This window comes from Delphinapterus leucas, chromosome 2 (assembly GCF_059928025.1).
Source record: "Delphinapterus leucas isolate spDelLeu-1000000601 "Yukka" chromosome 2, BTC_Dleu_Yukka2, whole genome shotgun sequence".
In the NCBI taxonomy this organism is placed as follows: domain Eukaryota; kingdom Metazoa; phylum Chordata; class Mammalia; order Artiodactyla; family Monodontidae; genus Delphinapterus; species Delphinapterus leucas.
The window spans coordinates 136,450,831-136,464,612 of record NC_143130.1 but is presented as its reverse complement, the minus strand read 5'-3'; the positions used below and the strand labels follow the sequence as shown (position 1 = coordinate 136,464,612).

Sequence of the window (13,782 nt, the reverse complement as noted above, 5' to 3'; positions counted from 1 at the left end):
AACAAACAGAAAACCTACTTCAAACCCTATCATCCTTTAGGAAAGTTTTGCTAGGGTGTTAAAAGTTGAACGTAAGAGACTGATGAAATAACTCATAAGTACATCACCATAGGTCACTCAACAATGAAAGTACTAAAATAATAAAATGTTATATTTATTCTTGCCTATTCCTAAAAAACACATAATACTTAAGATCATTTCACAAACTAAACAGGAAATGTAAATGACAAGCCAAAATCGTCAAATACTACCCAAAAAAACTCTAAGGGAGCTACTGGAAAAGCTTCACTATAAAACAAGAATCTTTACATCTTGCCCAAGAACTGTCAAATAAATGCAACATAAAAAGCCCCAAATACATGTGAAAAATTTAGTATATAATCAGAGAGCTATTTCAAATCAGTAAGTAAATCTATGGATTATTTAATAAATAGTATCAGCACAAATGACAGCCATTTCAGGGGGAAATTCAGCCCCTACCTCAATTATATATGGATCAAAGTTTTAAAGGTTAAAAAGTTAAACCATGAAAAAACTAGAAAACAAATGTATTTCTTTCAATCTAAAATAATTTTGTTTTGTAAAATGCTTTTTCTATGTCTCATGTAAAACCCACAGCCATAAAGGAAAAAACTGGAAAATCTGACTAGAAAACATTGTAAAGACTTTATGGGAAAAAATAAGTGACTAACTCAAAAAAGACAAAGGTCTGGTAGGCTTAACTTACAAACATCACCTGAAATGTGAGAAAAAGATGAACCTGGCCGGAGCCTGTTCACATCGACTGACCAGAGTCCACGAATTCCATGCTCCGAGCCCGTCCAGATGGCCCCAACCCCCAGCTTTCTGTCCTTTGAAAACACTAAGAATAATATCCCTGCATCAATTTTTACTAGAGCCAATTACCTGTCATGCCTGGAACTGGTATCATCCCCAGATCGCCCTTAGCCCCAATAACCATGAAGTCCACATCTATAAGAAGTTGGGAGCCAGTGGGTGAAAATTCATGAACTCAAGGAGCACAATGGACACATCACAGGTATCGACTGCGCTCCCAAGAGTGACCTCATGGTCACTTGAGGGGCTGACCGCAACACCTACGTCTGGAGTCAGAAAGATGGTATCTGGAAGCCGACCCTGGTGATCCTGAGAATTAACAATGCAGCCACTTCTGTCAAGTGGTCCCCACTACAGAACAAATTTGCTGTGGGCAGTGGAGCATGACTCATTTCTGTTTGTTACTTTGAGTCCAAAAATGACTGGTGAATAAGCAAGCACATTAAAAAACCCATTCGCTCCACAGTTCTCAGCTTGGACTGGCATCCCAACAATGTCTTGCTGGCAGGACGATCCTGTGATTTCAAATGCAGAGTGTTTTCTGCCTACATTAAAGAAGTGGATGAGAAGCCAGCCAGTACACCCTGGGGCAGCAAGATGCCTTTTGGTCAGCTGATGTCAGCGTTTGGTGGCAGTGGCACTGGCAGCTGGGTGCATGGGGTCAACTTCTCCGCCAGCAGGAGCCACCTGGCCTGGGTCAGCCACAACAGCACGGTGTCCGTTGCCGATGCCTCAAAAAGTGTGCAGGTCTCAACTCTGAAGACAGAGTTCCTGCCCCTCCTGAGTGTGTCCTTCATCTCGGAGAACAGCATCATGGCTGCTGGCCATGGCTGCTGCCCCATGCTCTTTAGATGCAACGACTGCGGCTGCTTGACCTTCGTCTCCAAGCTAGACATCCCAAAACAGAGCATCCAGCACAACATGTCGGCCATGGAGAACTTCCACAACATGGACAAGCGGGCCACAACTGAGAACCGCAACAAGGCCCTGGGGATGCTGCACCAGAGCAGCATCACTCAAGTGTCTATTTATGAAGTGGACAAGTAAGACTGTCACAAATTTTGCACTACTGGCATCGACAGAGCCATGACCATTTGGCATTTCAAGACCTTAGAGTCTTCTATCCAGGGCCTTCAGATAATGTGAAGCTGAGCGAGCCTCCCAAATCCAGCACGAGGACGGACAGGCTGCACTGGGCAGCTCCGCCATTTGCATGATGGGGAGAAGAGCCAGCCGCCAGGAAACACTGAAGACACATATGGCGCAAACCTTGTTGTGTGTTTTGTTTGAGGATAATTGGTGAAAGTGTTGGTTTTTTAAAAGCAGCAGTGATTTGGGTTTTCTTTTTTGTTTTGCTCTTTCATTCTATTCTTGACCAAAGCTTCTCTTTAAGCAGATTATGGAAAACTGTCACACTAACTTAAAGGAAGGGGTGGGAGTGGTATGTAAATTGTCTGCTAAAAAATTAAATAAAAATACTGAACGTGGAAAAAAAAAAAAAAGATGAACCTGAGAGAGAAAGGTTAAAGGACACGTTTAGAAGATTCCTAGGGGGAAAAAAGATATCCAATAAATACACATACAGTACAGTATTAACCCAAAGAGGAACACACCAAGGCAGGCTGTAATCAAAATGACAAAGATCAAAGATAAACAGAGAACACTAAAGCTATACGGGAAAAGCAACAAATAACATACAAGGGAACTCCCATAAGGCTATCAGCTGATTTTTCAGTAGAAGCTCTGCAGTCCAGAAAAGAGTGGCATGATATACTTAAAGTGACAAAAGGGAAAAACCTACAACAAAGAATAGTCTGCCCAGCAAGGCTCTCGTTCAGATTTGACGGAGAAATCAAAAGCTTTCCAGACAAGCAAAAGCTAAAAAAAGTCAGCACCACCAAACCCACTTTCCAAAAAATGTTAAAGGAACTTCTCTGGGCAAAAAAGAAAAGGCCACAACAAGAAACAAGAAAATTATAGAATGAAAAAGCTCACCGGTAAAGGCAAACATAAAGGTAGGAAATCATCCATACACAATGCCAGTAAGGAGGTTTAATTAAAAGACTGAAGTAGTAAAATCATCTATATCCACATAAGCAGTTAATGGATACACAAAACAATTAGATGTAAACTATGTTATCAAAAACAGTAATCACTGGAGGGAGAGAGTACAAATGCAGGGTATTTTAAATGCATTTAAAATTAAGAGATCAGCAACATAAAACAGTCACATATATATATACACATACACATATACACATACACTGCTATACAAAAACCTCATGGTTAGCTACAAACCAAAAATCTACAATAGATATACACACAAAAAAGGAAAAGGAATCCAAACATAACATGAAAGATAGTTATCAAATCACAACACAAGAGAACAAAAGAGGAGGGGAAAAAAGACCTACAAAAACATAATCCAAAACAATTAACAAAACAGCAATAAGAACATACATGTCAATAACTACCTTAAATGTAAACAGACTAAATGCTCCAACCAAAAGACACAAACTGGCTGCATGGATACAAAATCAAGACCTATATATATCTGCTGCCTACAAGAGACTCACTTCAGATCCAGAGACACAATCAGACTAAAACTGAGGGGATGGAAAAAGATATTACACACAAATGGAAATCAAAAGAAAGCCAGAGTACCAATACTTACACGAGACAAAACAGACTTTAAAATAAAAACTATTGCAAGAGACAGAGAAGAACACTACATAATGATCAAGGAATCAATCTAAGAAGAAATAACATTTGTAAATATATATGCACCCAACACAGGAGCACCTCAATATATAAGGCAAATATTAACAGACATAAAAGGAGAAATAAACAGTAACACAGCAAGAGTAGGGGACTTTTAACACCCCATTCATATCAATGGACAGATCATCCAGACAGAAAATCAATAAGGAAACACAGGCCTTAAATAACACATTAGATCAAATGGACTTAGTTGATATTTATAGAGCATTCCACCCAAAAGCAGGAGAATACACATCCTTTTCAAGCACACATGGAACATTCGCCAGGACAGACCACGTGGTAGCCCACAAAGCAAGCCTTGGTAAATTTAAGAAAACTGAAGCCATATCAAGCATCTTTTCTGACCACAATGCTATGAGACTAGAAATCAAGTACAAGAAAAACACTGCAAAAAACACAAACACGCAGAGGCTCAACAGTATGCTACTAAACAACCAATGGATCACTGAAGAAATCAAGGAGGAAATTAAAAAAATACCTGGAGACGAATGAAAATGAAAACACAACAGTCCAAAACCTATGAGATGTAGCAAAGGCAGTTCTAAGCAGGAAGTATGTAGCAACAAAGCTTACCTCAGGAAAGAAGAAAATTCTCAAATAAACAACCTAACATTAAGCCTAAACCAACTAGAGAAAGAGGAACAAACAAAGCTAAAGTTAATAGAAGTAAAGAAACTGAAGATCAGAACAGAAATAAATGAAATAGACTTAAAAAAATAGAAAAGATCAATGAAAGTAAAAGCTGGTTCTTTGAAAAGATAAACAAAATTATTAAACTTTTAACCAGACTCATCAAGAAAAAAAGGAAGAGGGCCCAAATCAATAAAATCAGAAATGAAAAACTAAAAATAGAGTTGCCACATGAGCCTGCAGTCCCACTCTTGGGCATATATTCAGAGAAAACTATAATTCAAAACGATACATGAACTCCAACGTTAATAGCACTATTTACAATAGCCAAAACATGGGAACAACCTAACTGTCCATCAACAGATGAACAGATAAAGAAGATGCGGTATATATATATACAATGGAATACTACTCGGCCATAAAAAACAATGAAATAATGTCATTTGCAGCAACATGGATGGACCCAGAGATTCTCATACTAAGTGAATTAAGTCAGACAGAGAAAGACAAATACCATATGATATCATTTATATGTGGAATCTAAAATGTGACACAAAGCAACTTATCTACGAAACAGAAAAAGAATCGCGGACACAGAGAACAGACTTGTGGTCACCAAGGGAGAGGAGGGTACAGGGGAGGGATGGACTGGGAGATTGAGATTAGCAGATGCAAACTATTATATATAGAATGGATAAACGACACAGTGCTACTGTATAGCATAGGAAACTATATTTGATATTTCGTAATAAAGTAAAACTGAAAAGAATATGAAAAATTATGTGTGTATATATATGCATAACTGGATCACTTTGCTGTACACCTGAATCACTGTAAATCAACTATACTTCAATTTTTAAAAATCAAATTTAAAAATAAACAAATAAAATACAACCAGAAAATTTTTAAAAAAGAGATCGATGTAAAACAGTTTGCAAGTGACATCTCCAAATAAATACTGATTGTTGACCCTTAAAAAAAAAAATTTATAACCATAGATTCTTAAATTCACGTCTACAGTCTCTGCCAGTCCAGAACACCCCCAATGTTTCTACCAAAAATATGAACACAAAAATGGCTCCAAGGCCATGAAAGGCTCTGGAAAAAAAATCCTTCTACCCAGTCTGGCCTGAACAGTACAGTATTTTCAGATACCCTCCTGTTGAAGGTGAACTTACAATAAAAAGAGAAGAAAATCAAAGATACAAACAGGGATTATATCCCCAAGAATTCCAAACAGAATAATGTGGAGGACTATAAAAAATAAGTTTTTCAGCTATTAGAAGCATAAATTAAATCACACATATGGAAAAAAAAATAAAACACTCATATAAAAGACCAGAAAGTAAAAATTAAAGAAACTGTAAATTGTGTATAAGCATCCACAAACATATGTGCATACACAGACATGCAGACATTAAAAACTAAATGAACTGATAATTATACACAGCTGAAGAATTATCAAACAGAAAGACAGAGCTTATAAAAACTGGCAATGCAGCACAAAGGAATACATTAGGGAAAACATGAAAGAAAAACTAATAGACATGAAGGAAAGAATGAGAAGGTCCAATAAGTCAAATGGGAATTCAAGGAGAGAAAAGAATCAAGAAAGGTAATATTTGATGACAAAATGGCGAAGAATTTTCAAAAACTGCTGAAAAGATATAAATCAATTCCAGAAGGGCAACAAAATCTGGACAGCATAAATAAAAAGAAACAAACCTAAATATATGTGTAGTAAAATTATATAACTCAAAAGATGCAAAGTAGGTCTTAAAAGCAACATAGAAAAATTACCTATAAGAGAATAAAATTAGACATATATTACTCAGCAATAGAAGCCAAAGGATAATGGAATAAAATCTCCATAAAAACAATGACCACTAACACAGAATTCCAGATCCAGCAAAACACTGGAATATTCACTTTTCAGAAGCAATAAAGTCTATCAGCTATGTGTAACAAATTTAATTTAGCAAACAATTATAAATACTTAATCTAAAATTTAATAATCTAGCATGTAGTTTCTGTAAATGAGCAATACTTCTTCCTACCAGAATACAATTGAGAATATTACCAAATTCTTTCATTAGGGATCACATCTAACCTTTTTCTTAATAAGCTTTTCAGGAAGCCAAGGGAAAAAGTGCTAGTAAAAAATTTTCTGGGCTTCCCTGGTGGTGCAGTGGTTGAGAGTCTGCCTGCCGATGCAGGGGACACGGGTTCATGCCCCAGTCTGGGAAGATTCCATGTGCCGCGGAGCGGCTGGGCCTGTGAGCCATGGCCACAGTGTCCGGAGCCTGTGCTCTGCAATGGGAGAGGCCACAACAGTGAGAGGTCCGCGTCCAGCCATAAATAAATAAATAAAAAACAACGAGACAAGAAATAGTGCTCTCCTACAAAGTCAGGTGTTTTCTTTAAAAAGAAAAAAAAGTTAAAAAAAAAAATTTTCTCTCTGGTCCCTCAATTACAGTGTTCAGAGCTTCCAAGTATAAAATTATATAAAATTAGGACAAAACTCCACAGCATTTTACAATCAAGTACACTAATTAAATAACAGTAAAATCCTGATTATCTTTTCTAAGACTATACAATCTATTCTGAAGTTTACATTTCAAGTTCTACACTTCTACAGTCTAAATTTCAATTTTTACTTTAACAGTATTCCACAAACTCCTGTTATTTGAAAGAAAGCAAAGAGACACAAAGTCTACACAAAGAACAAAATTATGAATAAACAGCAAAATCTTATACATATTCAAAATGAAAGCATATACAAATAAGGATAGTAAAATAAGGTAGGAAACTACTTATATATTTTCATTTTCCTATTTTTTTCTGAAACATTACCTCTGTTAATAAATTATTAACCCATGGTGAAGTTAAAGAATCTTAAAATAGTAAGAAATTTTCCCATCCCCATTCACTGAAATCAAGCAGCACTTGCTTTTATATTCACAATCTTATGTAGACAACTTCTAGTGAAATTGTACCTTGAAAATTATGGTTTAAAAAAAATTCACTAAAGATTTTTACTTACTTGTTATACAAGGTTTGCTTTATACTACTGAAATTTAACATGCCAAATCAATGACTCTCCTACTGATCTGTATGTTCTCTCCCAAATACCTGCAAGCCCAACACAGTCAGTGCTCAACACATAGCACTGTCAGATTTTAACTGGCTAAAACACAACCAGCATGAATCTGGGAAGAAAAAAAAGTTTACTTCATTAACATAAATAGCTTTATACAAGTAGCCCTTATGATTATGGATTTTCTTTCAAAATAACCTTCACAAATATAGTTTACATCAATCCCATTTGTGTCCACCAGTACTGTGAAACATAAAATCAGGGACTTTTTATCATAATATGGACTTCATTATAATATTCTTGAAGCTGCAAAAGAAGTATATAACAGAAAAATAAAAATCAAAAAGTCCTGATAAAATTACCATTAATTGGAAATAAGTACATACTTTGTATTTTAACATTTAAACCTACAACAGCAGCCCCCACCAAAAAAAAAATTTTTTTTTTGGTTGTTGGTTCCGTTCTTGATATTGTTCCCAATAAGCAACCAAAGCAAAAAACAGTGAGAGAAGTTAATCTAAGAACAATACCCAAGAAAAACTCTCATCTCTAGAATTTCACCAAATGAATTCCCACATTCTTAAAGTTGGTTTATAAATTACCTAGTTACAAAATTGAAATACAGTAAGCCTTCAAAATTTGTGATTGCCAAGACTCCCTTTCAAACAACAGAAATATAACTGAAGAGGTTCAAAGGTGATCAGTTATTAGAAACCTAAAATATAGCACCAAAAACAATACTTCGGAATAAATGCAATCAAGGAGGTGAAAAATCTGCACACTGAAAACTGTAAGACAATAACGAAAGAAACTGAAAATGATACAAATAAATGGAAAGATATTGTGTCAAAAGATAGTGTGTTCATGTACCAAAAGAATTTTAATACTGTTAAATGTCCATACTACCCAAAGTCATACAGCTACAGATTCAGTGCAATCCCTATCACAATTCCAACAGCATTTTTTACAGAAAAAGAAAAACAATCCTAAAATTCATATGGAACCACAAAAGACTCCAAACAGCCAAAGCAAACTGGAGAAAGAAAAAAGCTGAAATAAATCACACTTTATTTCAAATTATACTATGAAGATATAGTAATCAAAACAGTATGGTAGTAGCATAGAAACAGACAAACCAATGGAACAGAATCAAGAACCCAGAAATAAATCCACACATATACAGTGAACTAATATTTGACATGGGAGCCAAGAATACACAATGGGGAAAAGACTGTCTCTTTAATAAATGGTGCTGGGAAAACTGAATATTCACACGCAAAAGAATGAAACTGGACCCCTATCTTACAACACTCAAAAATTAACTCACAATGGATTAAAGACATAAATGTTAAGGCCTGAAACCATAAACCTCCTAGAAGAAAACACTGGGGAAAAGCTCCTTGACATTGGCCTTGGCAGTGATTTTTCAGTGTATGACACCAAAAGCATATGCAACAAAAACAAAAATAGACGAGTGGGACTACATCAAACTAAAAAGCTTCTACACAGCAAAGAAATGATCAACAAAATGAAAACGCAATCTACAGAATGGAAGAAAATATTTGCAAACCATATGCCAGATAAAGGATTAATATCTAAAATATATAAGAAATTCATACAACTCAAAAGCCAAAAAATATATATTTTTTTAAATGGGCAAAGGACCCGAATAGACATTTTTCCAAAGAAGGTATACAAATGGCCAACAAGTATATGAAAAGGTGCTCAATATCACTGATCATGGGGAAAATGCAAAGGTCAAAACTACAATAAGATATCGCCTTACACCTGTTAGAATGGCTATCATCAAAAAGACAAGAGATAACAAGTGCTGGCAAGGATATGGAGAAAAGACAACCTCTGTGTACCACTGGTGGGAATGTAAATTGGTGCAGTCACTGTGGAAAACAGTATGAAGGTTCCTCAAAAAATTAAAAATAGAACTACCATATAATCCAGCAAACCCAATTCCACTGGGTAAATATGCAGTGGAAATGAAATCAGTATCTCAAAGAGATATCTCCAACATGATATCCATGTTCACTGCAGCATTGTTTACAACAGCCAAGACATGGAAACAACCTAAGAGTTCACTGACATATAAATAGATTTTAAAAGTGTGATACATATATACGATGGAATATTATTTGGCCATGAGAAAGAAGAAAATCCTGCCATTTGCAATATCATGGACAGACTTTGAGAGCATTATGCTAAATAAGACAAAGAAAGACAAATACTGTATGATATCACATGTGGAATCTTGAATTCATAGTAACAGAGAAGAGTGGTGGTTGCCTGGGGCTTTGGGGAGTTTTTTTTTGAGGGTACAAACTTGCAACTAGTACATTAAAAAGTCCTGGAGATCTAATGCACAGCAGTGATTACAGTCAACAATAATGTATTATAAACTTCAAAGCTAATAAACTTACACAATGTTATGTCAATTATACCTCAATAAAGCTAGAAAAAAATGAAATACAGTCACAAGTAGAGGTCCTTATCCTACAGCCATCTTGCTCTGAACACTGTGCTTAGAAACCATATTTATACAACCTCAAGAGCCATGCAAAGATAGATACAGTACTGCCTTCAACACAGTACACAGCTACCAGGATCCTACATTTCAAGATCCCTGAAAGACTTCTGCTTTCCCCACTATTAGAAGATGCCTGAAAAGGTTAAGGAAAAAAAAAAAGCAAAAGTAAAAGCTATCATATACTAAAAATAGCAGAAAGCAATCGAATTAAAATAGGTGAACTCACTGTGTGTAAATCCAGACAATGTCACTAACTAAAAAATTTAGGAGCATCGAAAGTCATTCACTATAAACAAGTCATTTCAATGCCTTTTTTTTTAATAAAAGGTTTACTAAATTAGGGAAAATTAGAATGTCTGATTTTGACAAAACACTTGATAATGTATACAAGCTATCCTTGGAAACAAGATAGGTAAGTACTAAAACATGGCCAAAGAGCAGTAGAAATTAGAGAATATTTAATAGGTTAAATAATCATATCCCAAAGTTGCCAATTAATAGTTTAGAAAGAGTATTATTATGTATCAGACTCTGTTCTTTGCCTGACCTTAGTCACATTTTAATCCATCCATTACCCTGATAATACGACAAGCTTGCCAGTTTACAAAGATGTGCTGAACTCAGAACAGGAGAACAAAGGACAAACCAACTAAAAATGTTTCATAAAATAAGATTTTTATTTATCCTTTGCTAACAAACTCTTTCAGTTCCCTAGCTGGAACAGAAGGAATTCCAATAGCTATCTCAGATAAGGAGGGATACCATGTTATTACAATCTACAGACCTACCTCATATAATCGTTCAGTTAACTGGTTTTCATCAAATGACTCTTGAAAAGTACTACTTTTCAAACTACTACTATAAACATTAGTTATTATTCGCCTAAAATACACATAAAATAAATATTCTGTGAAGAGTAAAAATTTCAACATTATAATTTCAGCTAAAGGTACACTCAGCAATTTAATCAATACAATGGTATCCAGTTGGAACACATCATATGTATTGATGTACTGCACACATTTGGATGAACTGAGAACATGTGCTTTGTGCACATACTGCCAAGCAAGAGGGATGCAAAGCTATCATCTCCTACAACTCTTCAGTATTTTCTGCCTGTATTCTATTTCCACATTGCTTAAAGGACTTGTGTTTGGCCTTTATTCCACTAAAAGTGCTTATCTGTACCACAATTTGACTTTTAAGTGCAGACTGAATGTAAGATAACCCTGAGCTCCAGAAAGGTTGAAATTGGTGGAAAAAATGGTATAATAAGAATAGACTTTCCAAAGAATTACACCTCATCAACCACCACCACAACCAAGTTTTCTCTTCCTCCTTTGGCAAGTATAATATAATACACCTTCATTTTATCACATTACATTTTTTTTAAAACAAATTTATTTATTTTTGGCTGCATTGAGTCTTCATTGTTACACGCGAGCTTTCTCTAGTTGCAGTGAGCGGGGGCTACTCTTCATTGTGGTGCACAGGCTTCTCATTGCGGTGGCTTCTCTTATTGTGGAGCACGGGCTCTAGGCATGCAGGCTTCAGTAGCTGCAGCACACGGGCTCAGTAGTTGTGGCTCATGGGCTCTAGAGCACAGTCTTAGTAGTTGTGGCACATGGGCTTAGCTGCTCCGCAGCATGTGGGATCTTCCCGGACCAGGGCTCAAACCCGTGTCTCCTGAATTGGCAGGCAGATTCTTAACCACTGAGCCACCAGGGAAGTCCCTATCACATTACATTTTAAGATCAAGTATATTTATTTACTTTCAAAGTGTTGCTTACGCTTGTATAAACTCATCTTCATTTCTAGATTAATATTTTCCTATGTGTAAAAATTGGTTGAGATACAACACAGCATAATTTCCCATTAAAAATGAATGAAAATATGCTTTGACAGATACACACTACTAATAAAAACAGATAACAAAGACCTACTGTATAACACAGAGAACTATATTCAATATCTTGTAATAACCTATAATGGAAAAGAATCTTAAAATTTATATATACAAAAATATATAATACATATATATATAACTGAAGCACTTTGCTATATACCTGAAACATTGTAAATCAGCTATACTTCAATTAAAAAAATAAAGTTTATATGTAGGAAAAAATTAAAGGAAATATGTTTTCATGTAATGGCTTTTCACTTAGCAGAATTTTCAAGAATGAATTCAAGTCTTTAAACAAAGGATACATATATTTGATTCCCAAGTTTGGAACAATAAGCAACAAGAGTTCAGACAGCAAGGGATACCAGTGCTACCTCAAAAAAGAAAAAAATTACCCAGCCTGAGTTGGACTAGCAAGGGATACCTGTACTCCAAAACAAACTAAAGAAACACAGGATGACTGAGATGAACTAGCAGCAACAAGAATCATACTTCAAGGCTTTAGGATTTTAATTGACTGTAGTCATAACAAATTAGTGTGATACTAAAATCAAACTTGTTCTATAAAGTTGAAAAACACCCAACAAGATTAAAAGAGGGCAGGGAGTTCCCTGGTGGTCTAGTGGTTAGGATTTAGCACTTTCACTACAATGGCACGGGTTCAATCCCTGGTGGGGGAACTGAGATCCCACAAGGCACACAGCATAACCAAAATTAAAAAAATAGAAATAAAAAATAATTTTTAAAAAAAGGTTAAAAGAGAGATTTGAGCAAAGGAACAGATCACTAAACAAGAGCACTCAGGATACACTAAGTTGCGCTTCAAAAACAAGATTATAATAGGTAGAAATGAAAAGATGAAGACTTCCAATAAGGATGCTTCTATTCCAAACACATAAAATCATGGACGACCGTCGACAGAGGAATGAAAAGAAGTTGTGGTACACATATACAATGGACTATTACTCAGCCATTAAAAAGACTAAAATAATGCCATTTGCAGCAACATGGATGGACCTAGAGATTGTCATACTGAGTGAAGTAAGTCATACAGAGAAAGAGAAATCATATGATATCACTTATATGTGGAATCTAAAAAAAATGATACGAATGAACTTATTTACAAAACAGAAACAGATTCACAGACTCAGAGAACAAACTTATGGTTACCAGGCGGAAGGGTGTCAGGGAGGGGTAGTTAGGGAGTTAGGGATTGAGAGAAAAAAAAGAACAACTGTATATCAGTATATTATATACCTGTAAATTATATCTTATTGTACATCAACTACACATCAATAAAAAAGAAAAAAAAAACAAGGTTCTACTGTATAGCACAGGGAACTATATTCAATATCCTGTGATAAACCACACTGAAAAATATAAAAAAGTATATAACTGAATCATTTTGCTGTACACCAGAAACTAACACATTATAAATCAACTATACTTCAATTAAAAAAAAACAATGGATGAAAAATAAGATTATCAAAAAGATATGGCTGAACCCAAAACGAAAATAAATATATCCCTGAGCTAGAAACAATAAAAATTCAAAAGAATAAACCATACAGTACCTAAAATGGAGCACAGGGAATAAAGAATGGGAAAGATGGCTGGATACTGACTATAGCAGGCAAATGGTCAGAGAAGTTCAGCTCCCACAGGTAACAGCAACAGAACAGAACCAGGTTTGCTGCTTGACACCAAGAGGTGGGTATGGGAATAGAATTTGCACAGCTTGGGTGGGGGGGTGGGGGGAGAAAGAAGGTGTATGAAAAAAAATCAGGCTGGGTACTTCCCTGGTGGCACAGTGGTTAAGAATATGTCTGCGAATGCAAGGGACACGGGTTCAATCCCTGGTCCGGGAAGATCCTACGTGCCACAGCAGAGCAACTGAGCCCGTGCACCACAGCTACTGAGCCTGCGCTCTAGAGCCCGCGAGCCACAACTACGGAAGCCCGAGCACCCCAGAGCCCATTCTCCACAACAAGA

The 13,782-nt window shown here is 35.8% G+C and overlaps 1 protein-coding gene and 1 pseudogene across 20 annotated transcripts in view; one reads left to right on the top strand and one right to left on the bottom strand.

Moving 5' to 3' along the window:
- The window catches only part of KTN1 (kinectin 1), a 118,273-nt gene that overhangs the window by 87,187 nt on the left and 17,304 nt on the right, over nt 1-13,782 (bottom strand). Inside the window, exon 1 of one of the 20 annotated variants that reach the window (XM_089907735.1) lies at nt 7,292-11,845. The exons of the other annotated variants lie outside the window; for them this stretch is intronic. The gene's annotated coding sequence lies outside the window, so the exon portion shown is untranslated. Of the gene's footprint in view, nt 1-7,291; nt 11,846-13,782 lie in introns of those variants that run through there. 20 annotated transcript variants of the gene reach the window in all.
- Nucleotides 616-1,983, top strand: LOC111173128 (actin-related protein 2/3 complex subunit 1A pseudogene; annotated as a pseudogene).